At 43.4% G+C, this 27,752-nt stretch overlaps 2 non-coding genes across 2 annotated transcripts; one reads left to right on the top strand and one right to left on the bottom strand.

The window, feature by feature from the left end:
* Nucleotides 1-430: 430 nt before the first annotated feature.
* On the bottom strand, nucleotides 431-503 carry trnav-cac (transfer RNA valine (anticodon CAC)). The gene has a single exon. It is a non-coding gene; the product is annotated as a tRNA-Val (tRNA).
* Nucleotides 504-25,692: 25,189 nt separating this feature from the next.
* Nucleotides 25,693-25,774, top strand: trnas-acu (transfer RNA serine (anticodon ACU)). Its single transcript has one exon. It is a non-coding gene; the product is annotated as a tRNA-Ser (tRNA).
* Nucleotides 25,775-27,752: the final 1,978 nt, after the last annotated feature.

Raw genomic sequence — 27,752 nt, 5'->3', positions numbered from 1 at the left:
CTCTGCTGCCAATTCTCGCACGTTGAATAACGACAGAGAGCTTCCAAATGAGGCCTTGCAGAGACGACTTTGGTGTACATTTGACAGACAGACTAGTTCAGGAATCCGTGGTATACTGTGACACCAGCGCATCAGCCTCTTCCCTGTCTTTGAACCGGTCCGCCTGCGCAAGGAATGCAAACGCGGGACAGTTTTTCGTGGAAGGGATCAGAACGCGGTAACTACACTCTCAAACAGAATGACTTATGATCAGAACCAGGTTGGAGAAAACCTTTACAATGCTTTACTCACTAATTAAATGGAATTGCATCACATTTCACAAAGAGAGCAGATTTGTTCGAACATTTTCTAAGGCAGGTTTGCAGATGGGAGAGCAGGCAAGAAAGCTCCGTTAATGTCCGTGTAAAAGGCTACAAATGAAGAACAAAGCAGTTTCTGCCCAGTTTCAAACTGGGGACGGTTCGCGTGTGAGGCGAACGTGATGACCATTACACTACAGAAACAAGCCTCAGCCAGCTGCGCTGCGGCTCTGTGGCATCCAGCACTGAAAGTTGAAGCCATTCTGCGTTTCACCTTTCTTTTTCCAATAGCTCGTTGTTATCCAGGGTAATTGACATCTTGAAAAAGTTAAAAAAAATAGACGTGAAATTGGTGACAAAATATAAACAAAGATGTCGTCAATGTTTGGACTGTAGAGTGAGGTGTAATAGGCTGGGACAACTTTCCCGGCAGCATAACGGCTGCGACATGATTTTATGGAAGGGTTGTAAACTGAGTAATTATGTGTTTTACCCAAGCTACGGTGAGTTGGAAACTCGAGAGCATAGGTTTAAGTTGAGGGGTCTGAAATTGACAAAGGACCCCGAGGCACATTTCCCACACACAAGGTTGTGCGTGTATGGAATGAGCTACCAGAGGGAGTGGAGGAGGCTATTGCACTCAGAAAATTGCAATAGTAATCGGATGAGTTTCTGGATAGGATGGGTTTAGAGGGATTGAGGCCAAATGCTGTGGAACGGGACTTGTTTAATTTTGGTGATGTGGTGAGCATGGATGAGATACACCGAAGTATCTGTTTCCACGCGGTGTACCCCAATAACCTTGTGTTGCTTACGTCGGTTTTAAAGGATTACTTTTCAGCGGAGCTTGCCGTCGCAGTCTGTAGCACAATCATTTAGTCTGTTCGACTGCTCACGGGAAAGGTAGTATTGTGAAACACTGCAGAAACGAACGACTTCCTTACTTTTGCTCCGACTGACCATACTTCGTGAAACTTTCCCAGATCCTCAGTTGAGGATTTTTGCTGCTGCAAGTTACTCAGAACCCCTGTTAACTCGTAATGTATTTCCCTTCCGGTGTCTCCAGGACGAAAATGCAGGAAATGGGAGAAATTCAATAACATATGCATTGGAAAGATTTTCCCATTCGCCAGAAAGCCAAATAGCGATGAATCGACTCACCGCAGGACTTTGTTTCACAACAGCGATGACATAACAGTCTCCATTCGGTTCCAGTAAAAACTCCACTTGCCTGGAATGTAAACTAATCGCTAAGCTGTTTGCCATTTTCTGCTGGGGAGGCTAGCAACATCATGACAGCAGGGAGCCTTGACCGCTGAAGCACCGATGCAGCTGGGATCGGAGCAGCATTTTAACAGTGCTGCGGCGGTGGAATTGATCAGCCGAAATGGCAGGGGTGGGATTCGAATCCACTCCCCTTTCGAAAGGGGGACCGGGATCTAGCGCCTTAGACCCCTCGGCCACACTACCAGACAGCCAGCCCATCCATTTTCTTGCATTTCGAATTGTGCTCCTGCATAACCACACATGCAAAGTCACATGAAAAGTTTTCCATCGTCCCTCTCCGACTCGCACAGCTGCTGGGATGTGCCCTGCTACAATGTCTATTTCGCAGCAGATAACGAAAGCCCATCAATCCGGACAAAAATCAATGGTAAGCTGAGTCTATCTTCTCAGACTCTTTTCAGCCAGAAATGTATCTTTGACTGCGTGAGAATATATGTTCGGTTATGATTTGGTCAAATCACCATGAGCTGCTTGACATTACTTCAATTTCGATTCTTGCTTTGCTGAATGATTTCACCGATTGCTCGAAACAGGACAACTTTCACGTTTACACGGAAAACAAAACACACCGCACTGCAGGGAAAATGCACAAAGCTGAGCAGGCCGTGTTCCACATCATACCGTGCACTATATTTTCAGTCACTGTGTCTGTTCTGCAGGATAAGAGTCCAAAAGAATGTTTTCCACCTAATACCGGAGGTAGCATTACAATTCGAGAACGACAGATCACATTGTGAGGATGCTCTGACCTCGGGGCCAGTACGAGATGCCACTTTCCTTGCCTTTTACCTTAACCGTGCAATTGGCTGCAGGGATATTCACACCTGGACATGAGCCACATCGATACCGACTGACTTGGAAACCTGTGTGGGAATCGACGAGAAGCGACTCAATAAATCTTGCTAAATTCCATGGTGCTTATTAGAAATGCAGTTTCTGTTCACCTCAATTTAAAAGGCAGTTTGTGAACATAGTAACTGAAGTCAAAAGGTAATTATCTCACCCCACCCCCACTCCGGGAGAGGTGCTAACTGCCCTTGAGTGCTTTTTGTTCTCGATGTGAAGAGCTCTCACGCCTGAGTCACCTTCACGTCTCTTGTTGCTGGGTGACTTACAATGAAGGAGTTTCATCAGAGCTGCAACTGCCTCACTTTCCCACTCGCCCTCCCGAGTTTCCTGCTCGTCAGTGATTTAAAGAAAACCAAAAGTTTTCGATGTTATTCTGCAGCCTCTCTGTCAATTCCTCCGTTTCAGTTCCAACATGGCTTAGATCTCGGGGCTCACCTTAATACTAGCGACGCTATGAAATCACAAGTCCAGAGGTTCCTCTGAGAGTGCAATTTCTTTCATTGCTGTTGCTGATTGAATGAGTCACTAACGTGCGAACTGCTCCAAACCATGATTCAGCACCTCTGCTGCCAATTCTCGTACGTTGAATAATGACAGAGAGCTTCCAAATGAGGCCTTGCAGAGACGACTTTGGTGTACATTTGACAGACAGACTAGTTCAGGAATCAGTGGTGTACTGTGACACCAGCGCATCAGCTTATTCCCTGTCTTTGAACCGGTCCGCCTGCGCAAGGAATGCAAACGCGGGACAGTTTTTCGTGGAAGGGATCAGAACGCGGTAACTACACTCTCAAACAGAATGACTTATGATCAGAACCAGGTTGAAGAAAACCTTTACAATGCTTTACTCACTAATTAAATGGAATTGCATCACATTTCACAAAGAGTACAGATTTGTTCGAGCAATTTCGAAGGCAGGTTTGCAGATGGGAGATCAAGCAAGAAAGCTCCGTTTACGTCCGTGTAAAAGGCTACAAATGAAGAATGAAGCAGTTTCTGCCTAGTTTCGAACTGGGGACTTGTCGCGTGTGAGGCGAACGTGATGACCACTACACTACAGAAACAAGCCTCAGCTGGGTCTACTGCGGCTCTGTGGCATCCAGCACTGAAAGTTGAAGCCATTCTACGTTTCACCTTTCTTTTTCCAATAGCTCGTTGTTATCCAGGGTAATTGACATCTTGAAAAAGTTAAAAAAAAGAGGGACGTGAAATTGGTGACAAAATATAGACAAGGATGTCGTCAATGTTTGGACTGTAGAGTGAAGTGGAATAGGCTGGGACAACCTTCCCGGCAGCATAACGGATACGACATGATTTTATGGAAGTGTTGTGAACTGAGCATTAACGTGTTTTACCCAAGCTAGGGTGAGTTGGAAACTCGAGAGCATAGGTTTAAGGTGAGTGGTCTGAAATTGACAAAGGACCCCGAGGCACATTTCCCACACACAAGGTTATGGGTGCATGGAATGAGCTACCAGAGGGAGCGGAGGAGGCTATTGCGCTCAGAAAATTGCAATGGTAATCGGTGAGGAAATGGGAGAAATTCAATAACATATGCATTGGAAAGATTTTCCCATTGGCCAGAAAACCAAACAACGAGGAATCGAGTCACCGCAGGACTTTGTTTCACAACAGCGATGAAATAAAAGTCTCCATTCCGTTCCAGTAAAAACTGAACTTGCCTGGAAAACAAAGCAACATTCAAGCTGCTTGCGATTTTCTGCGCGGGAGGAGAACATGACTATGACAGGACAGACACTTTAAATATTCAGCACATTCCCACACCGCAGTTGTGTTTTGAACATCAATATAGCGGGGATCGAAACTGCCTTTTAACAAACTGTTGGAGTTGATCAGCATAAATGGCAGTATTTTCTTTCAGCTGAAATAAATTCGGAACAAATTTGCATATATCATTAATCGTTCCAATGAGATAAATCTAATGCACTTCCGATTATTACAATGAACTGTGTGACTTTCAGTTCACTTAATAAAATGAAACGAACAAAAAAGCTTTCCTTGTGGTTTAACGTAATTCAGTTAAGCCATATGAGAACGGCTATTGAACCACAACATCACATTTATATCACTCGCCATAGCTACTTCTTCATGTGAGAGAGAACGTCACTGAAGAAAATATGAGTGAAGGCAAAATGTGGGTGTGAATATGACGGGGAATTATTGTTCACTGTTTCATTCTGAGCATGGCTACTTCTTGGATTTTGCTGTTATTGTAATTCTGGTGAAAGCAGAAACACAATGGTTTGGATTCAATTTAGCTCAAGACATTTCTCAACCACGACTTTCACCACATGTTACTTTGATGAGGTCACATGTTACCCATTTCCAAAACGTGCTGAGGAGACCGAGAGATTACGGTGATGGATTATTATACCACCGTGCTCCGCATTCATGGGTTCGAGTCACATTTTGGTTGCTAATTCCACAAACCACTGCTGCATTTTTACATTGCATCTCACACCATACACTGGATCGAGAATTTTGTTCTTGTGCTTCACTGTACGGGAGACTCACGAACAATCAACACCACATAAAAGTTGAAATAAAAAATGAGAGCAGATGTTCTATTCGGTTGTAAATTAAGTTGGTGTAATTAGAGGGAACACATTTTTTTCTTTATGCACCTCTTTCCATCTTGTCTTTCTATGAATTTACATCGACAGAAAGAGAAATAACTAACAAGTGATCTGGAGCACAAGTGTATGCAATGGGATTGCTCATGATTATTTTAACCTAACAGTCCACACAATGATTTGATCAGTATTTCAAACAGTCACTCGGAATTGGAACCGCAGCAAACTGCTCCAATGAAACTAACCTTTCTTTCTTCCACATGCAGCGTGATGAGTGACTTGCTAACTGTACAAGGTCAGCCAATTTTCTTCAGCAGTCACAGCTTCTGTAAACAGCTACCTGTGCTGTGCAGAGTGTCACAGCACATTTCTTCTTCATGAGCTTATGAGCTTCGTTCCTGATCTGTTTGATAAACCTTTTCTATCACTTCATCCCATCCACTCACAATTCTCAATTTATGAATAAAATTTAGCGTTAGATCAAATGTTAAACAAAATGAATGCATGCCATTCAGCCCACCGAGTCTGCCCCACCATACAACGAACTCATGGTTGATCTGATAATCTTCAACTCCATTCTGCTCACTTACCTCGACAAACTTCATCATCTTTCTGATTAAATACCTGACACAGTTTGAAAATACCCAACAACTTCGCCTCTACTTCGGTTGCCAAAAAAAAACCCCACAGATTCTTTGAGCATGGAAATTACTCTTCATTTCTGAATTAAATGGGCGATATCTCATTCTGAGATTATGTCCTGTGGTGCTCTCATCAGAGCATAGGCCAAACCACCTGCCTATATCTACCCTGTCAAGATCCCACGGCTTTGTTTCAAGGAGAATAATCCAAGCCTGACCAATCATTCCAAGAAGCTCCATTTTATCCAAAGTTGACAACATCCTCGTAAATCTCTGCTGTCCCTTACAGCACGGGAACTGGAACTTGAAATCAGATAGCGATTGGAATCGGATTAGTCCACACATGGACCAAATACAGTAATGATAACTTTGACAAATGAGAATCTAATCATATTCTATTGACATTCAATGACTTCGTTGTAACTGAAGTCCTCCGTGTAATCGCCCTCGGAGCTAATATTTAGGAGAAATGTTACCTGACCGCCCAAATAAAGAAGTTGACTACAAAAAAATGTCCGTCAGTCGACTCTGGTTGATAATTAACACCACTCATGTCTCCGTGAAGTCTGCATCATTTGTTAGGCACAAATTAGATGTGTAACAGAACTCGCTTCATTTGCCTGGATGTGTGAAGCTTCAATACCACTGAAGGAACTGGACCTCGTCCGCGACAATGCAGTCACTTAACTGTACCACGTTCAACACCTGAATGTTTATTACCCTCACTGCTAAGGCACGATTGCAGTAGAGTGCACCACCTCCAAGATGTATGGAGTAAGTCATCCAGGCTGTGTTGACAGAACATTCAAAGCTCAAAAACTGTGCTGACTATAAGGACAAGGTTGAAGATGCACTGAAGCGCGACCATTTGCAAGTTACCCGCCAAGGCACATACCGGCATGACTTGAAGATGTATCAGTGGTAAATCCATTGAGTGATGAAGCTGTCTTGATCGTCAAAGTGGTATACTTCAGCCCTCCATCCTTTGTCTTACAAATTTTAAAATGTTAATTATTGCATTGACCAGACTTGTGCTCATTCTATTAGTTGTTTCCTAAACTGGCGGTTGCTAAAGATCGAATATCACCCACAACCGAGGGTCAACAACAGAAAATATCCAAAAATACTCTCGACCATCTGAGCTCCCTGTCCAAAAATCTTCAGTGATCTGTGAATATCCACTCCAAGATCCCTTTGTTCCTGTTTGTTCTGTTCTCCACTCAGAATCCTCACTGTTATTGTTTCAACTCCCCAAATTCGTTACCACTTATTGGTCTGGATTCAATTCCATTCGCCGGTTTTATTTTCCACCTGATTGATACATCTCTGCAGGCCCTGACATTATTCATCATAGTCAAATACACGACCAATTGTTGCATCCACTGCAAATTTCTAAATCATGACTCCTACAACTAAGTCTGAATCGTTGATCTCTGTCACGAAACAGTGGAACTCCACTGGAAACAAGCGTCCAAACATGGTTCATTGCTGGATGTGATGAACACCTGCAATTACAGCACAATCGGACCCCTGATGTCATTTGTCAACATGCTGGTGACTCTGCCAGTTGGCCTCCTGAGTGATCCCTTCTCACACATGGGAGTGGTGAATGACCTGTCCACATTGTGCCTGGGCACGTAGGTTTACACTTCAGCGGGTAATTGAATCCTTTCCCGAAGTCCCCCTATGGACCTGACATCTTGGCGGTGTGTGTATCCATGTGTCTATTTAGATTGGATAATCAGTTGAATTTGAGTCCACGCAGAGATGACTCCCAATTTTCCCCGTCATCCGTGTATTTTTTTTCTTCTTCTTTATTCTCCCACGGAGTGTGGCCATCATGGTCTGAACATTATTTGTTGTGCATTCTTCATTCACCTTGAATTGAGTCAGAGGGATTCTATCGTTGAAAAGCACTGTTGTGAGTCTGGAGTCCTATGTTGGCAGGTCTCATTAAGAATGGCAAATTCCCCTTTCCAAGGGACACGAATGAATGGGCTTTCAGCTAATTCAAACCTTTTGCCTCTGTTCCTATGATCGGGGTTATTATTCCAAATTTTATTCATCGATTTAAATACCAGCAGCTGCCATGTTCCAGTCTCCAAGTGTTGTTAGCCCAATATATCGCCACTACATTTGCATTTGACACGAAGATTGGTGAGTAGCAGAAAGCATAGGGGTCGTCAAAGAATAGAGAATAATATAGATAGACGGGAGAGTAGAGCGGAGAAGTGGCAGACGGAGTTCAATCGAGGCAAATGTGAAGTGATGCATTTTGGGAAGCCTAATTCTTGAACCAACGACACAGTAAACGGAACAGCCTTGGAGAAATTTGATGAGCGGAGAGATCTGGGAGTTCAGGTCCTTTGTACCATGACGATGGTGGCACAGGTCGACAGAGCGATCAAGAAAGCAAATGGCATGCTTGTCGTCAGAGGACCGGGCTTTGAATGTAAGAGCTGGCAGGTCATGCAAAAATTGTAGAAGATTTTGGTTCGGCCGCGTTTAGGAACACTGCACAGTTCTGGTCGTCAAGTTACGCAGTTGATGTGGACGTTTACGAAAGGGTGTAGAGAAGGTTTACGAGGATGTTGCTGGTATGGAAGATGTTTGCTGTGAAGAGAGGCTAAGAAGTTTATGATTGTTTTCAGTGAATAAAAAGAGATTGAGGGGTCCTGATTGAGGTCTACAACATCTTGCAGGGTAAAGACCGGGTGTATAGAGATGCTTTTTCCCCAGGTAAGGGATTCAATAATGAGAGGTCTCACATTCAAATTGAGAGGTGAAACGTTTAAGGAAGATAGATGTAGAAAGTATTTAGCACAGAGGGTGGTAGGTGCTGGAACACGTTTCCAGCAGAGGTAGTACAGGCAGGCACGGTCGTTTCATTCAAGGTGCGCCTTAATAGATGCGTGAGTAAGTGGGGAGCAGATGGAAACAGGTGCTTAGGAATTGGGTGATTGGTTTAGACAGTTGATTTTGTTCATCCCAGGCTGGGAGGTCCAAAAGGCCTGTTCCTGGGCCATAAATGTTCTGTGTTCTTTATTCTTCTTTGTTCACTACACTACCATCTCAATGCTACATTGCTCCATCTCAGAGAATGACATTGGCAATTCCAATCATCTCAGAGGGAGTGAGAATATGACATGTGGCTGTGTTGGAATGAAACTGATGTACGCTGTACTGGAGTGTTTGCTGGGAGCAAGAGGATGATGTGATGAAAAAACAGTTCTTACCTATCAAAATAACCAAACAGTGCATTGTAAAGGAAAATTGCACTGAATGCTTGCAATACATCGACCTCTCGCTTAAGGCTGCAGCACGCTTCCACTGAGACAATCGGCAGTGCGGGTTAATGCTGCTGTTGTACCTTAATAATCTAATAACCGGAGACAAATATGCCCTTCCTCCCCGCCTTTGACCAGGAGAACTCCCAGCCTCGGAATTTCATGCGCCTCTGTATCATCATAAAAGGACCATGTGCTCACCGATCGCATCACTGGTGCGACACAGTAGCTTCATGTGCTCATTTCCATCCCAATTTCCCGTTTGATCTTTGCAACTGCACAATTGAGTCTGGGTGGAGGAATTGGGATTATGTGATCCACTGTAGAAATGGGTACTTCCTTGTGTGGGGAAACTCGTGTGGCAACAATCGTGAAACCTCATTACTGTTGGAACATACATTTCAACAATATCCTGCAGTATCCCTTGAGAATTTGATGTTTTGTAAAAATCTATCACCCTCACTCTTCAACATGCAGTGCTCGATGGAACATACTCAGCCTCTTGAAATATCCAATTTGAATATACAGCCAATTCTGAGTTCCCACATGTCTATTATTGCTCGCCAAATAGTCCTGTTGTGTCTCTGCATTCTTCCTAACATGCTCTATGTCACTGTCGTTACTGCTCTTTTCAAACACGCATCTCTGCATGGCCCAGGGATCGTATAATGTTCAGTGTTGTGCGTTGTGGCCGCAGGAACCTCGATTGAATCCGAGTTACGGCATGTAATGTTCTACCCATTTTAACTCCTTGTGGTACATGCCAAAGAAACACAGAAATGAATTAATTGATTTGACATGAAAACTTTCTCTGACATTATGATTTTTTCATCAAACCCCTCTCTCACACATCTCTCTGAGATAAATGTCAGAATTCAGACTCACCCATTCTTGGAGACTTCTCTCCCTCTCACAATCACTGACCTCCTTTAAGTTCCCCCTCCCATTTCCATTACAATCATTTTCAAATTGAACCCTGTTCAGTCTGTGTTGCTGCGCTCCCTGTTGCTGGGTGAACATGCCTCAATCATACCATTGCGACCTTCAGAGCAGTCAATCCATTTCGATACCGTGGTTTTGAGATCAATGTTCAAGTAGCACCTTTTACTGGCATGGATCAGATATTATTGGAACTTGAGGCTCAGGAAAAGAACACAGGGCAGCACTGAGGAAAAGAAACTTTTTTTCAAAACGACCTCTTTCTGCGGATTGCAACATCATTTATTTCACTTGCTCATTCGGCTCTATCTAGACTATGGTGTGCAGTTCTGCAATCACATTAGCACTGGAAATGATGTAGGGGAATTTTACCAGGACATAGTCTGAGTAGAAGAGCTCCTGTTATGAAGAGAGATTGGATAGACTGGATAGACTTAGAGCAGAAGAGATCGAGAGGAGACATGATTGAGATATACAAAATAATCAAAGATACGGATCGTGTAGACTGAAACTAAAGTTTACCCATAATGGAGAGATCACTCACGGGGTAATAGATTTAAGAACAGAGGAAGAAAGTTTTGAGTGAATGCGCAGATATTCGTTTTGAAACGGCGGGTGGTTGAAATCTGGAACTCAGTGCATGCAAAGGTTGGAGAGGCAGAAATCCTCATATCTTTTAGAAGTATTCCGATGTTAATTTTTGACGACAAGATGTACAAGGCTGTCGATCAAGTGATTTATAAAAAGAGTTTGGATAGTTAATCAATTATAGATTTCCAGTACTGATACATAGACTTCTTTTTGCATTGAACTCCAGGGCAATACCACTGCCTGTCACTGCGTGAGATTGGGTTCATTTCGCATCCGGGTCGGGCGCTTGCAGCTTGAGAGGGCTAACAGGCCAGAAACCTGCATTCGATTCCAGAATTATGTGACTGACTGTGTGGAATTTGCACGCTCCTTTTCTCTTCTCCTCCGTGTGGGTTTCTTCCGGCTGCTCCAATTCCTTCTCACTGTCCAAAGATGTGCACTTCAGGGAGATGGCAAACAAAACCTGAATGGACTGTATAATCAAAGACAAAATCAAAGACAAAAGTAGGAATCGCAGCTCAGGGAAACCGAATGACCATTTGGGATCAACAGACCATTCCTTGGAACAGTTTTTGATTCGCAATGTTAACTCTGATTTCTCTCCAACGATGTTGCCTGACACGCTGAGCTTTTGAACTCATTTCTATTTTTGTAGGTGGATCAATAATGCGGGTTTAGAAAGATAGGGTGAGGGAGTGTGAATCTCTTCTACGGCATAGAGCAGACTCAATTGGCCAAATGGTTTCTGTCTGCATTGCGTCTATTTCCATTTACTCTGATTCTATAAGTTTTTTTGTCCTTTTTTTAGTCTTTGGTATTTCACATCTCCCCTGAAATGTGGTTTCCAGAACAGAACAATGGACGTTTCGGGCATAAGCCACCACCAAACCGTTGCTGCGTGGAAAAAAAATACTCCATATCCTGCCTTGGGACCCTGCAATCGTACGGGATAAATGTGGATTTCAACATCTTCCTCAATCCCCTCCCCTCACATTATCACAGTCCGAAGCATCCAACTCGGCACCACCCTCCGGACCTATTAATCTTTTCCCCCTCTGACTTATCACTTTCTCCCTCGCCCCCATCCAATTAGCGCTTTTCCAGCTACCTTCCACCCAACCCCAACTGCCGCCCATTCATCTCTCCGCCCCCACCTACACGTCTAATTCCTGATGAAAGGTTATGCCAGAAGCGTCGGTTCGCCTGCTCCTCGGACGCTGCCTGATCGGCTGTACTTTTCCAGCACTACAATCTCGTCATGGGGAAGATAAATTAGCTTAGCTCAGGCTCTTGATCTGAGACAGGAGAAGTGTGATTGAGGAAGAGTTGTAGGTGTAGAGTAAGGGGATAGATACGTGTTATAGGAAGAAATTTCTTATGGAAAATGTTTACAACCATAGATCGACGTTAAATGCAAGGGGAGGATAATCAGAGGAGATATAGGAAGACCATTTTCATTCTGAGAGTGTTTTAGAATTGGAACTCACTGTTTGAACGTGTGGTAAAGCTATGAGTCATCAAAACACTTCAGGAGTATTTAGCCGAATACTTGAGAAGCTGGAGCACACATGGATAAGGACCAGGTACTGGAAAATGGGGCGAAGACAAACAGATATCTGATCAAAGGTCTGAACACCATGTGGCAAATACCGAGCATGAAAGCATGGGAAGGGTAAAAGCATGGATACTACTGTCGATCTGTTACAAGAGGTCTGTGGAATACTATACGAGTCAAAAGGTCACTGTGGCAGGATGGGGCCACTGTGGCTGGATGGGATAAGCACAGTGGAATGCTCCTCCACCAATTAGCAGAGTCAGACTGGGGCTGAATGGTTACTGTGACAGGCTGAGATAATAGCAATTAATACTGTCAGCCTTGCCAGCTAAATATCATCATTGCAGGTTGTGACAAGTCGTGACAATAAATCTTTAGGACTTGACTTTAAGTATTTAATTGATAGTTAGTAGCGTCAGTCTGCTTGAAACCCTTGTAGCAGAAAAATAAGACATTAAATATTTAATCAGCTTGGGACAGGAAAACATTGTGGTAGATGGGGTAGCGAAAAATCTAATCGTGACAGGTTAGTCTGGGCTGTAAGATCATTGCAGCAGAGGTGGCAGTAAAATATATAATCGTGACAATAGAAAAATCCTATTGGCAGAAGTAGAGCGATAGTGGTTTATTGGATAGAAGGAGTGAAATAATTCTGACTAACACAGTTGGGCATCCAGGTAAGCTAACAAAATTATAATAAAAGAAAAGGAGTAAAGAGCCACGAATCCTGAGTCTCGGGGTCGTTCAAGAAATTGCTTTCTGAGTGTCACGGTTTTTTGTCTGCAAATAAAAGATCTCATTGAAGAACTCCCCTGGAGATTTCTTATATGTTCTCGATGACAACCACAACTTTGAGTACAGTGAAACTGTGGCTAGCGCGGCTCGGTGGTGCAATGAAAAGCGCGTTAGATTTCTACAGCCTTGTTAACGTTGCGATAGAAAGTTTGTTGTTTTGAGTTCCACCAGAATCGGAGTTCAGATTTCAGCTGATTCAATTATTATTCTGCTGATTCATCGTTAATTCCCGTCGTCTGGGGTTCTCGAAATTGCTGTTTAACACAGAAAATTCCTTACCACCTTGTTGGTGAGTTTTGACAGAATCATATCATTTGAAGCATGATCAGACCAGAATCAACTGCTAACACAGGAAACCTACAAACTTGGTGCAGAAACCCACTGAATCTAAACACATTCCCCTCCAATAGTTGCACAGGCATCATCGATTGCTTAAATGTCTTTTTCCCTTTGAGCGACATGCTGCTGTGGATGGATCGGGGAAAGATATCGATGTATTTGGTCAGTCATAACGATGTTAAATGGCGGAGTATTACCGGTGTTTGGAATAGCGTCCTCCTGTTACTCTCTGTCAGTGCTGTTTCTGACAGAGGGCTTTCAACAATAACATGTTGAAGTGTGGATCTACACCACGGAATATCAAGGTCCTCCCATTCACCCCACCGCTCTCACAGCCAGAATGGAGAGCTCCTATTGTAACTTTAGATCACGCAATCGAGGATTCCCCCAGGCGCTCTGTCAGACTGCATGCTCCTTCCCACCGGTTTCCAACTGGACACATGGAGCAAGCAAACGTGGGCATTCGGGGACAGATTACCCCTCTGTTTTGCTGCAGTTCTGGACAGGGAGATGTACATGAATTTCTGACATTCTGTGTCTTACTGTTCATTCTTCCTACTTTACAATTTAAACTGGAATTGAATTTATTCTTGTATCACACTCTTCAGTATCCATCTTCAGTATTAATGGAAACCATGCAACGTGTTCATGGATGTAGGAATGGTGAAGATTGTTGATGAATGCAGTGTGCTTCATGTTACCAGTATGAACATTCAGAAGTTTTATTGATTTGAATTGAAGCTGATCCAAGGAAAGGCCTGGCGACAACGGCAAAGTAACATTGTCTGTAAACATCGCAGGAAGCAACAGAAACCCATTTTTCAATGAATTCTATTTGGCATATTTTTATGTGTCCCCTTCCTGAACCTGATGCTTTAATAATCACAGGTCCATGTCAGTTTCACCTCGTCTGCGTTAGCTTTAAATTCAGAACCACAGCAAAAGTAGAGCAGTTGAGTTAAAGTTCCAAAGGTATGAGTACGGCATGTGACCAGCTTGCTGTCTGCGGCTTCAGTCGCGCAATTGTTTAGCGCCTGCCACTTAAAGGTGCGGTAGATGTCACTGTTGTAAGTTCAATGTTTATCCAAAGATCCTGTTACTGTCATTGACAAGGGATTATTAGTGCATCATACTAAAACGCAGTTGAAATCAATGTTGAGTAAAGTAGCATGTATTTGAAAACACCAGTTTCACATTTCTATCAATTATTATCTGAACTGCTGCAAATATTCCGCACGTGAATTTGCATCTGTGAACAGGGAAACAGAGGTGAAATTTTAGCTTAATGACGTTTCTCAGATCGCTCACCCTGCACAGCATTACATTCTGGGAAAGTCTGTTAACTTATTTCATGTCATTCCATTTCCTGCAAACATGCACAGCTCAATATCCAATCAAAAGTATTAGATTTAGCTCTTTGGGGAGTTTGAATGATGTCAGTAAATCTGGCAAAGGCATAACAAGTAGTTTTGGGGTTGGGAGGAGCAGAGGTTGCAAACTGGGATAAGGTCGAGGATTTTTCAAGCGGAGATCAGTGAGTATTAAATGGACTCACTCTCCTTCCGAGTGATTGTGACCAAATGCTCGAGGCAACAGATGACAATGACAATGATGTTTTACATCTACAGGCCAAACCTTACACACTGGAGGCACCATAGTATTACCGATCGGGAGACTGGGGTAGTTGATGATCCTCATGCAAACCTGAGACAGTGAGAAAATTAATCCCATGCTGCTGGTCTAACTTTTCTAATAACTAGTTAGTCAGTGCTCTGAGCTAACCGACTTCCATTCAATGCAGAGCTGAATCAAACAGCTCAGTGTATTTACAATATATAATATTTCAAGTAGAATGAGCTGCAACACCTATCAACGCCAGCAGCTCTTCTCATACTTAACATTTTCAGTTGCAGATACTATGCAATTTCTTTCCGATAAATGTTATGCACTTCGAGAATATGCCCCTTTTGCCTCACCATCCAGGCAGGCCATAATCTCTGTCGCTGTTAAATTCACTCCCTTATGAAATATAATGTAATTAGCTCCTCAAATGATTTTATTTCTGAAAGTTCATCTCCGATTTCAATAATTCTCAGAATAAAAATAAAATCTGCTCCAAACTTCTTCATCATTCCCCGTTTGTTCTGAAACCCCAACCTCGAGTTTCAATTCACTGAAACGAAGGAAGTCCCCTCAGATTTACCCTTACCAACGTCCCATCAGCTGGATAACCTCCATTCAGGCACAACTAAGTCTTTCCTGATTTCTCCCGCATGATTCATTATCTATCCCAACGTCCCATTAAATCTGCTCTTTCTTTTTCTAGTGATGTAATCTCAAAGTAACCGTCATGTCTGTTTTTTATCGACTTTGTATCAAGTGAACTCTGACCGTGCCACTCCAAACGTCTTTTTCCTCCAGTAAACACCACCGTGTCTTTCAACATGCCTTTATATCCCAGTAAAGTTCAACCTGAGAAAGAATGTTGGGGTCCAATTCAACGCATGAAAACTCACCACTAAGCTATGCAATCTTATTACCGACACGGGAAAGGTGGAAACAATTTTAATTACAACTGAATCGATTGGCTGCAGCAGCATCGGGTCAAATCCCAGCCACATATGCGACTGTTGTTCTTATATTTATTTCTTCTCTACGCGTGCTGAAGTAACACAGTGAGGGATCAATAACTGTTGTCAGACGTACTTATAGGGGCGTATTAAATACTGAAGTTGTGAGATCCGACCAGTTTTTATTAATATAGACCATTCACTGTTCGAATCTGAGGCTCAGGAATTTGACAGAGAGCGTATTTGAGCGAAAGTTGAGCCGGGGAATTTACCCCATTACGTATCACGAGTTTCTGCGGTTGGTTTGTTGTTCACCTCATATGTGTGTTTTGCATCATTGAGGATTTTGAAGTTGTCCCCTTTCTACAAAAGGCCCGTGCTTTTGCAAATATTGTACAATAGATGCAGTACAATAACAGCCGATGCTGATTCACTCTACTTATCCAGATATTTACCTCTGGGAACTGCACTGTGCACGCTCCTCGATTCTGGAAAACAACTTCCTCACAGATAATGTTACATTCCCGCTCTCATGGCTCTTTTCATTCCATCGGCTTCTGTTTTGCACGGAATCTGATTCAATAGATCTTGTCACTGTGTCCTTTCTTTCCATGTGGTCAGATCTTGTGAACATAATATCATAGTGGGATTGTAAATGCTGGAACCAGTCGAGACTGTCCGCTCTCCCACATCCAATCCATGCCTAGGTTGTGCTCAGATCATGGTCTGAATCGTTTCCTTCGCTTCCCTGTCACTCTGGGATGATGTGAGTTGTGGAATCTATGATCTGAACTGCAGGAAACGTAGAAAACTGTACACACATCAACTGCGTGTGCGATGGGACTCGCTGCAGTGACATCCCATGCTGATTCAGACAGCAGAAGGCTCCCCGTGACTTCGAGAAGCACAGACACTGTTCCCGAATAGTGGGGAGAAGTTCAGTCTTTCCTTACAGTTCTGCATTTTCTATCTGTCTCAGACCGCATTATTTGGATAAGGGTTCTGAAAAGAAGATGATTTCTTGTGCATGCATGATCTCCCTTTTTTACACCGTTCCAGAATTTCTCTATTTCCCACTCCCGCCAGACCCCTACCCCGCTCCACAAACCCGTGTTTGATTGGGAGCTGAAGAACGCGTTCAAGCTGCTCTCCACCAACACTGCGTGACAATGGAAGATGAGTTCGTCCAGTTATCAATGAAGACCGCCCTGTTCCGTGAAAGCAGCTAGCGCAGCTTCCTGGGAGAAGCGAGTCAGAATGGAAAGGACCTGTGTTGAAAACTCTGTGATTCTTTCACTCTGAAACTGCAGCAATGGCCTTAGTTAACCAAAAAACTCATCTAATAAATGGTTACCACGTCTGGCGCCATTCTGGCTCGTTTGTCTCGGGTGTAATATTGCCTCAGACAGGTGACATACATGCGAGAGGCCTCAGGTTCACCTTGCGGATGAGTATTCGAATTTTTGACTGAGACGATATAATTTCGATGAGATCGAGTTCAGATAAAGATTCCAAAGCTTGAATACAAACACAAGCAAGTTCACGAACCGCATCTTCTCGGCCGTTGCTGCTCTGAGAAATGGATTGTCTAGCTTGAAATAATGCTGATCTTGCCTATGTGGATTTTGCCGAGGGCACGCCCTATACGTAGTAACCTGAATTCCTGAGTCTGGTCAAATTTTGCATTTCTCACGCTGTGATCTGCATGTCCTTGATTACTATGATCCGCCTTCAGCAATCGCAAACAAAGCTTTCCACTGTACTTAGGTCCATGTGATGATCAATCAATCAAAGCACAGTCATTTCCTCATTGAGTGGAACCAGCAGAGCGAAGGTGGGCTGCATGGCCTCAGTCTGCAGTGTGACACATTTTCTGATTCTGATTGAATTTGCAATTAAAACAGCAGAATTTGGGAAGTTACAGAGTGGTTATATTGACATAGCCGGGACACATCTGTGCCACAGTATATCACACAATAACAGTGAATATCTTTTGACATCATCCTCGAAGGTACGCTACAAAAACCTGAAGACTGCGGGAAACTGCTGTGGTCAGCAGTAACAGAGCGGCCCAGAGGGATCGTGTTAGGCGCATAATCCATAAAATTAATGAATGAAAAGCATCCTTTGCTCGATGACAATTCCAGCTGTCAGTTTGTGCACTGCCACTGCCAGAATTTCGCTATAACAGTGCTCCGTTCTTCGCATTACATATTGATGAGCCTTCTACGTCCTTACACTCAATGGTATCTGAAATAGATACACCCGCCACATTTATACATTTGAGGAAACACACGTTTGAAGTTATGAAAGCATTTTTTGCCGTTCTCTGTCGGTCTCTTATGACGTGTCACTTGCCTGAGCTGGGAATACACTGGCGAAAGTGACAGAAATCAGTTGTGGCTTGCACCATGCCGATGACGCCTTGCAGTTATTCCCCACCTGTGTCACACAGCAGGGTCCTCCGGTGAAACGAACAGCCGTGAATGATATGTGGATCAATATGTTGGAGACAGCATTTCGACACAGACACAGTTTCCTATTATGAGAACAAGCACCACGAATGATGAATAACCTCAGAGAGAAGCAAGCGATCGAGATTTGCCGTGCACTCAATGGGCTGAATCGGCAAGTGAATGACGTCACACGTCTCTGCCGTCCCTCTCCCTGTCTCTGTGACAGAGTGATTGTTGGACAAAAATAATGGCTAGCTTTTCATCCTCCCTTCCACTTTGGACTACCTGCAGCCCCGCACCTCCTGGCTGTGGGGCTGGTTCTCAGCGAGTGAGGGTTTCATTCGGAGTCACTTCATCTGGGAGTTGGGACTCAGATGTTAACTGATGCCCGATTGCAGCAAAGAAGCCGACGCCTCTGAAACAAAAGCCTTTCAGCAGGATTGTTCTCCGAAGATTGATTCTGAACATCAAATAGGCAGCACAAAAATGCACTTACTGGTATTTTACTGAGGGAAGAGAGTCCACAGCGCATTTCTTTCTTTCCTACCAGCTCAGCATCTTTTTCTCTCTCTCAAATAAATGATATTTGGAAGAAGTTCGCAATCAAAGTTACTGAGTTCCAGCGGCATTCTTGCACCTGGCTGTGCCCGGGAGAGGAAGCTTCAGAGCACATGCGCACTTACACCCTCTCATAATGCCTGTTAGTGGAGAGAAATGGCTGAATACTCTGCCAATAGAGACAGCTCAGTCCCCGGGGATGGGATAAACAGCACCGTCCCGGTGGGGACATTCTGCAGATCAGACACAGTGCACTTTATCATTCGGATCATACCAGAGTGAGAGCGCTAGAGAAGGTCAATCGGTCACTCGTACCTGTGCCAACTCGGGAGTTACAAAATATTGGTGAAAGTGGAAAGTGGATTTGTTCACATTTCAAGTGTTTTCGTGAAGCAGGAAGCAGAAGAAGATACACTGAGAAGCGATTGAGATCTGACTACAGGAACAGCAAATAAGTTGTACAGCGCAGAGGAGAGCATGAAGTATTGAATTCTGGTTTATGGAATGATCATGCTTTCACGAGGCCACGCTGCTACAGAAGGAACGATGTCAGTGTCTCTCAACATTGTGATGTCACAGGCAAATGTCGCCGTTACACTGCAGGAAATTCCTTTTTTCAATGTGAGGGCAGTCTATATGTAAAGTAGCTTATATATCAAATCCGTTCACATAAATAATTCCACTGCACCGCAGTGTATTGTCTCCCTTCCACTTTACCTGTCATTGTGCCTGAAGGGCTTTACTCCTTCTGTGTGTCTTTTACAATCTGTGTGATGTTGGGCAGTTGTATTGACCCATCTTCTGACAGAATTTTCCACTTCACTTCAGCCCGCCCTAACTTCGCTATCTGATCCCATTCCCGTTGTTTAGATGTTAAACGCTCGTCTCAGATCCAGCCTGCCCTCACCCAAAATAAATGGAAGACTCAGTCACACTGTGATCACTGCAATCGAGGGATATCTTCACTCCAAGATCTTTGATAATTCCAAACATAAAGTTAGGACTGCAGATGCTGGAGATCCGTGTTGGTAATGTGATGCTGGAAAAGCACATCAGATCAGGTAGCATCCGAGGAGCAGGAGAATTCAGGTTTCAGGCTTCAGCCCTCATCAGGAATAAGACTTGTGAGTCAGGGCTGAGAGATAAATAGATGTGGTGCGGGGTTGAGGGTAAATAGCTGGAAAGCAATAAATGGATGAATAGGAGGGAGAAGATAATACGTCAGAAGTGACAGTGATGGAATGGGTCGAAACTGCGGTGGCGAGCTGAAGGCTTGCGCTTGGGGGAGCGGAAATGTGGAAACTGTTCGAATTCACATTTATCACGTGTGCAGTTAGGGTCCCAAGCCGGAAGGTGTGTCGGTGCTCCTCCAGGTGTTGGCTTGTAAAGATTTGGTATTGGAGGAGGTCCAGGACCTGCATGTCTTTGACATGTAGGAGAGGGTTGGTGAAGTTAGTGGGTAAGGGTGTCCCAGAGATGTTCTCTGAAATGATCTACAAGAAGATGTCCTGTCTCCCTGATGAAGAGGAGACCACACTGGGTGCAAAGGATGCAGTAGATGACATTGGTAGCTGTACAGGTGAAGTTCTAACGGATGTGGAATGATTCCTTCGCGTCTTGGTTGGAGGTGTGGGGAGTGGTGTGGGTGCTAGTTTCACCCTTCCTATGGTGGCAGTGAAAGGTACCAGGAGAGGGTTGTGGGCTGGTGGGGGGAGTTGTGAAACTGAATACGGGATCGTCGAGGGAATGGTCTTTTTGGAGTGCTGGCAGGGCTGCATTGCAGAATATATTTCTGGTGGTGGTGTCTCTTTGGAGGTAGCATCAGTGGCAAAATATGGTGCGTTTTATGCGGAGGTTGGTGGGTGGAAGGTGAGCACCAGTAGGTTCTGTCCTTGTTGCGTTGAGAGGCGTGGGGTTCAAGGGTGGTGGTGTGTGAAGTGGCAGAGATGCACTGGAGGGCGTTGTTAACCACATGGGAAGGCAATTTGTGATCGTAGAAGAAGACACCAACTGGGTCTTTCTGGAGTGTAATTGGTCATCCTGGGAACAGGAGGCGGAGGAATTGTGAATAAGGAATGTCGTTTTTACACGAGATAGGGTTAGAGAAGATGTAGTCTAGATACCTGTGGGAGTCGGTGGGCTTGCAGTGTATGTCTGTAATTTGTCAGTCGCCAGAGGCGGTGACGGAGAGGTCCTGGAAGACGAGGGAATTTTCCAAGATGATCCGGATAAATTTGCGTTGCGTGTGGAAGGTATTGGTAAAGTTGGCGAGTTATTGAACCTCCCAGTTGGAGCACGAAGTGGCGCCAATACATTTATCAATGTAGCAGAGGAGCAGGTGGAGGATGGTGTATGTGTAACTGTGAAAGATGGACAGTTCCATGTGTCTGACAAACAGGCAAGCATAGCTTGGTCCTATGTGGCTGCCCATGGCTACCCGTTTCGATGGAGAAAGTGCGAAGATTGGAAAGAGCAGATGTTGATTGTGAGGACTAGTTCAGCCTAGTTCAGGATGAGGATGGAAAGGTACTGGTTGGGATGGTGTGAGATTAAGAAATGGAAGGCTTGCAGACTTCTGTCATGCCAGATGGATTTGTACAGGGACTGGATGTCCATGGTGAAGATGACGCGTTGGGGGCCAGAAAACCGAAATTCTTGGAGAAGGTAAAGTGCATAGGGGTGTCACGAATATAAGTGGGCATATCCGGGCCCGGGGAGATAGGATTGTGTCGAGGTAGAAAGAGATGATTCGGATGGGACAGGCGCAGGCTGAGACAAAAGGTCGACTGGGTCAGTCAGGTTTTTGAATCTTAGGAAGGAGGTAGAATCGGGGAATGCACGGTTCACGGAGAATGAGGTTGGAGGTTGTGGATGGGAGATGCCCAGAGGTGATGTGATTGTGGATGGTCTGGGAGATGATGGTTTGGTGATGGGAGGAGGGGTTGTGATCGGGGTCAGTCAGAGGAAGTGCCTGCGAGTTTGTATCTGCCTTCAGCTTTGTCCCTCAACCCGACTCACAAGCCTAATTTCTGATGAATGGCTTATACCTAAATCGCCGATTCTCCTGCTCCTCAGATGTTGCCTGACCTGCTGTGTTTTTCCAGTACAACACTCTCTACTCATTCATTTCACACAAGCAGGTCCATGCTGTCTGTTTGATTCTCGAGAGCACTGTCCTCATGAACTGTGACAAAATCTGCCAATCTGAAACAAAAACAGAAATTGCTGTAAAATCACAGGTGTGCAGGAACCATCTGTGGAGATGAATCACAGTTAACGTTTCACATCCACTGAGTCCATCTCTCCACAAATGCTGCAAGACGTCCTGAAATTTTCCAGCAATGTCAGTTTTTATTTGATTTTCAACATCAGCATTTTTTCTTTTATGATTTCTTATTTTCTGCCAAAAGATTTGGCTAAAGATTACGTTAAATGTTTTAAATATGACTGCGATAGAATGGCCAGATTCCACCAGCCCGCTACTTTTATTTGGTTCACGTGACCAATGCCTTTCCACTTGTCCACCGCCCCCTACAGCTGCACTGCATATAAATTGACAAAATTGTGGCATTCTCGCGGATTGGTAATCAGGAGCGAGATTGATTGAAATTGTTGAAAATGTAAGATAAATTGAGAAAATACAGGATATTAAACGGGAAACTGAAAGGGAAAGAGAGAACAGCGAATGACAGCTTTTTGACAAAACTGAAATGTAATTCCTCAAGATTCAGAAAGTGCTTTCATCCACAAACATACCACAATGCGGAATGTAATTTTGGGGACAACCAATGCAAGCAGATTGCAAAATCTTAGTTTTAAAATCTTACTGCAACTCTTTTGGTTTTAATGAACGCACACATGGGATTCGGTGCTGTTATGATCCCCTAAACTGGAGAAGGAAATCCTTGCCTTCGAGGATACGTGGGGAATGTTTACTGATTTATCCCAGTAATGGCAGGACTGTCCTCTGGAAGCATATGAGTAAAATTATTCAATGTTCCATGGAGTATCGAATGAGTGGTGAAGTGAATGTCTCCATTCACAAATTAATCATTCAGTAGAATTCAATACAGGGACACATGTAATGATGAACACGTTGAACAAGAACATGGACATACAATGCACATTAATTATGACAATTACTCTGTGAAAACTGTTGATTTCAGATCCACGGTGGCCTTTGGTGATGGCATTTGCTGTCCAGAAACAGTCTGTACTGGAATGACTGGAGACACACTATCAAGTATTTGAACTTCAGTCGCCTTTAGAAATAGCTGAGACTCACTCAGGGCATGGGGAGTTAGAGATTCTGACCTCATCAACCTTTCGAACATTTCGTGGAAGAATAAAGGAAGTGATAGATAATTTTCGTCTCCATAGAGACGATGTTCACGAACTGGATAGATAATAATTTACCTTATTGGAGGTTATACAGAGAGGCGTCATATTTAAAAAAGCAAAGAGTTCATAGTGTAACTGTGAAATCTGTAGGTCACCCTCAGTGGGAGCATTGTGTGTAATCCTTGTCCTCATGCTCCACCAAAAACATGTACAGAGGCACAGACTCTGTTTCCTGGATAGCAAGATATTAGAACGCCAATGACGTTGTTTACTGAGACATAAGGATATCAGAAAGAATACAAACGGGATGATAGAAAGAATGAAGGAGTTTATTCACAAGATTTGGAAATGCTGGTGCAGAAACACGCAAGTTTGAGGTAAACAAATGAGATTTTCACAAAATGTGAGTGTTGAATGACTAAATCGGGGAAACCCCTTCTTTCGTGTGAATCAATAACTTCAGTTAGATCTTAAAAACCATGAGTGAATGTTTGGATGAGAGTTTCTTCCACTCAATAGAGTTAGTCAAATCGCGAACGACTTTCCAGAAATAAAGTGTAGAATCTGATTTCACAGTGTTTTAAAAGATACCTGAAAAAACATACAAGGAGAAAGTCTTACATTGAGAGAAATTCAGTGTGGTTGCGTAAAAATTTCGAATTTGGTTGAGTTCAGACACAAAGACATTTCATGAACACGTACAACTGAATAAGATTGAGTATAAAAAGTTCATGGATTGATAAGGTGTGGCGTATTATTCAAGGTGAAACTCTGTAAATGGAGCTGATGTCCTAAAATAACTGCAGACAGAAGTTATAACCTAATGATAGGAATTGAATCGTCACTTGGACTTTAAAGATTTGACCACATTCACATGATGTTACGTATATTTCCTACATTCTTAACTCAACCTAAGAAATGCACCAAGAAGATTCTGTCCTTTTGTGTTGTTAACCCGCTGTACTTCTCTGCAGCACGCTATTGAAGATAAAATCTGCTCAAACCAACATTAAATTCAATACGAAATTCGAACGGTCCTATGTGTGTTTTTTTTCTTTTGATTATTGCAATAACCTTTGTGAGTTTGTAACAAACTGCATAACATGAAACCAGTTCAGCATCTATTTTCCCGGAATTTAACGCAGTGCACATACCAAACGTTATTCATCTGCTGAAAAATCAACTTTGCCTCTCTCTCCACACCTGTCTCTTCACGTTTTAAATACTTGTTTGTTGATCAAGGAGTCATTATCCAGAAAAGGACGTTTGCCAATACACTAACACGGGTATTTTCCAATAAACTTGGCTTTGCTCAATATCACCTTCCATCCGTACCCCTCAAGACAATGAATAATTGAAGCTGCTCCATGTGAGGCTCAAATTTAAAACTTCGGGAGAGCACAGCCCATTATACTGGCACAGAGATACTGTGCACTGCCCACCTGCAGCACAGGAGCAACACATTAATGCTTACCTCCACATTCCTGGTTGTACCTTAACGTTTGGGAAACTGAGTTTCTCTGATTCCATGGCTAGTAACGATCATCTTCACCAGTGGTTCTGTACCTGAGTGAGGAAAGTGGTGAGCTGCTCATTGCAAAGATGCGTAGATTGTTGAAATATACAATGTCAACATTTGCCTTCACTAACCAATGTACATTTTATTTTGTTTTTTATCTGTAAAAATCTTAAAAATTTCATCTTTAACAGACTCAATGACAGATCTCCATTGTGACTCTGGCATCAAATTCCAATTTGTAAACCCCCTCTGAATTCTTCCACCTCAGTCCGTTGTTTGGGAAGTGTTCCTGTTGTGGGAAATGCACTTCCCCGTGTGTCAACTGCTGCTCCCAGCATTCTCTCTGGTACTGCACTCATTTTCCTTCTCACACTTGCTCACTGTGTTGCTGTGATCATAGAGTGACTTGTTGTAGCATGGCCCAGGAAAATGACACAGATCAAGGTTTTTGCATTGTTGAATTCAATTGTCAGTTTAACCTCATTTCGGATTTTGAAGTTGTCTGTTCTGTACACAGGTGCGTGTCAAAAATATCTGAGCAGAAGAAAGGTGTTCTGAATAATGACATTGAGCACTATGCACTCTCCTCCAGTCCGGAAAACAATTCCTTACAGGCAATTTAATCGACAATAGACAATAGGTGCAGGAGTAGGCCATTCTACCCTTCCAGCCAGCACTACCATTCATTATGATTATGGATGATCATTCTCAATTAGTATCCTGTTCCTGCCTTATCCGCACAACACTTGATTACACTACCCTTATGAGCTCTATCCAACTCTTTCTTGAAAGAACACCTCCTGCTTTTTCAGGTTCTTCATTCCGTTGACTTCAAATATTCACAGATTTCAACAGACTTTATTACATAGTCTTTTCTTCATTTTTGTTCAGATCACTGTGAGCAGAGTGTCACAGTGGGAATGCCGTTGCCCCACAACCCAGAGGTCAGACCATAGTCTTGGGACCGTACTGTGCTATTTAGCATTTCACTGGACCAGGGAGAAATATCTACTGTTCAGCATAATTTACGCAATTCACTTATTCATATGTTCATACACATGCCAGCATATGTGACGAGGTGGCCGAGAGGTTAAGGTGATGGACTACTAATCCATTGCGCTCTGCGGGCGTGGGTTAGAATTCCACTCTCGTCGCTGTTTTCAATGTTGCTATTTTTGTATGTTGACACCTGTCTTATTGAAATTGGAACTCCAATGGTCAATTTATATGCATCGACGCTATCATAAAATCTCAAAGAATAATTTGAGTCAGTTGCCTAAACTGCATTGAAACGTAGATCACATCGGGATAATGAAAAGCAACGCGATTTTCTTTTTCAAGTCGAGCAGCTGGGACCTTTTATCGTATGAAAGAGATCCAGGAAAACCAAAATACAAGAGATGTGAAGGGCGTGTTTATGTAATGGGATTCTTAATGACTGTTTTGTCAAATGAAATCTGGAACAGGTTGAGTAAAAGTGATTCATCTTGGTGAGAAGAGCACAGAAAAACTGCACAAAATAATGGAAATATTTCAAAAGGGGCAGGGCGTGGGTGTTGGGGCACCGAGAACTGACTATAAATGCACAGTAGAGAATTGCAGATGTGGGTGCCATGCATAAGTACGGAAAGACTTACACATTGGTCTCTTCCTCGCCCGTTGCTCTCGCCATTGATGAAGACTGGGAACAAGGCACAGATAAACACAAGATATGGGAATCAAGCTCCAAAACGTTATGCACACACTGGATGCATCACAGTGAACTATGAACAACTGGAGAAGTCAGCATGTTGACTGTAGGGACTGAACCTAAACTGTGGATCAATAATCGCAAATTCATGCAGAATTAGCACGAAAAATGATTTAATGTGCCTTTATACGCATGTCATTAATAGACGTTTCTTTCTAATACCCGTGTGGTTGAAAGAAGAGGACACCACATGTCAAGATGGATGACAACGTAGTTCACCCATGAATGCCCTCTGACTCAGTTCGCGGTGAATTAAGAATGAATAAAAGATCCTCTTCAGACCGATGATTACAATCCGTGGAAGAATAAGGAAGAATAAAAATACATGGATAATGCGGAAAATGGAAATCGTGCCTTTGTGGACTCGAATTCAATTGATTATCAAACTAAACAGACACAAGAATACCCGCAGTACCAAGCAGTCAGGGCCATGGTGTGTCTGCAGGAAGGAATTCAATTACCTGCTCATGTTAAAACTCACTTGCTCAGTCACAATACACACAGGTCATTCACCACTCTCATACGTGAGAAGTGATCACTCTGGAGACCAACTGACGGAGTCACTAGCAAGTTTACAAATGACAGCAGGAATTAAATTCTACTGTTATTGCAGCTGTTAATCCCAACCAGCAATGAACCCTGTTTGGATGGGTGTTTCCAGTGGAGTTCCACAGTTTTCTGATGTAGACCAAATATTTAGACTTAGTTATAGGAGCCATGGTTCAGAGGTTTGCTGACGATGCAACAATTGGTCGCGTAGTTGACTATTATGAAGAATGTCAGAGAATGCAGGGATGCATCAATCAGGTGGAAAGGAAAAAAGTCGAACAGAATTGAATCCAGACCAATGAGTGTTAACGAAATTTGGGAGAAGAAACAATAACAGTGAGTATCCTATGTGGTGTAGACAGACAAAGAGATCTTGGAATGGACATTCATGATCACTGAAGATCAATGGACGGGGGAATCAGTTGTACTGAAGTGCGTACTGTAGATGCTGGAGATCAGAGTCAAGATTAGAGTGGTGCTGAAGAAGCACAGCAGGTCAGGCAGCATCCGAGTTGCAGAAAGAAATGACGTTTTGGGCAAAAGCTTTCATCAGGAATAAGGCTGGGAGCCTCGAGGTTGGAGAGATAAATGGGAGGGCTGGGGTTTGGGAGAATTTGGCTGACAGTGCAATAGGTGGATGGAGGAGGGGATAAGAGTGTTAGGTCGGAGAAGAGGGTGGAGCGGATAGGTGGGAATGAAAATAGACAGGTGAGACAGGTCAGCAGGACGGTGCCAAGCTGGAAGGTTGGAACTAAGGAAAGGTGAGGGAGAGGAAATGAGGAAACTGGAGAAATCCACATTGATGCAATGGGGTTGAAGTGTCATAAGGCAGA

The sequence above is a fragment of the Hemiscyllium ocellatum genome, unplaced genomic scaffold (assembly GCF_020745735.1).
Source record: "Hemiscyllium ocellatum isolate sHemOce1 unplaced genomic scaffold, sHemOce1.pat.X.cur. scaffold_342_pat_ctg1, whole genome shotgun sequence".
NCBI classification, from domain to species: domain Eukaryota; kingdom Metazoa; phylum Chordata; class Chondrichthyes; order Orectolobiformes; family Hemiscylliidae; genus Hemiscyllium; species Hemiscyllium ocellatum.
The sequence above is the reverse complement of the archived record's forward strand: the minus strand, read 5'-3'. Positions and strand labels throughout refer to the sequence as shown.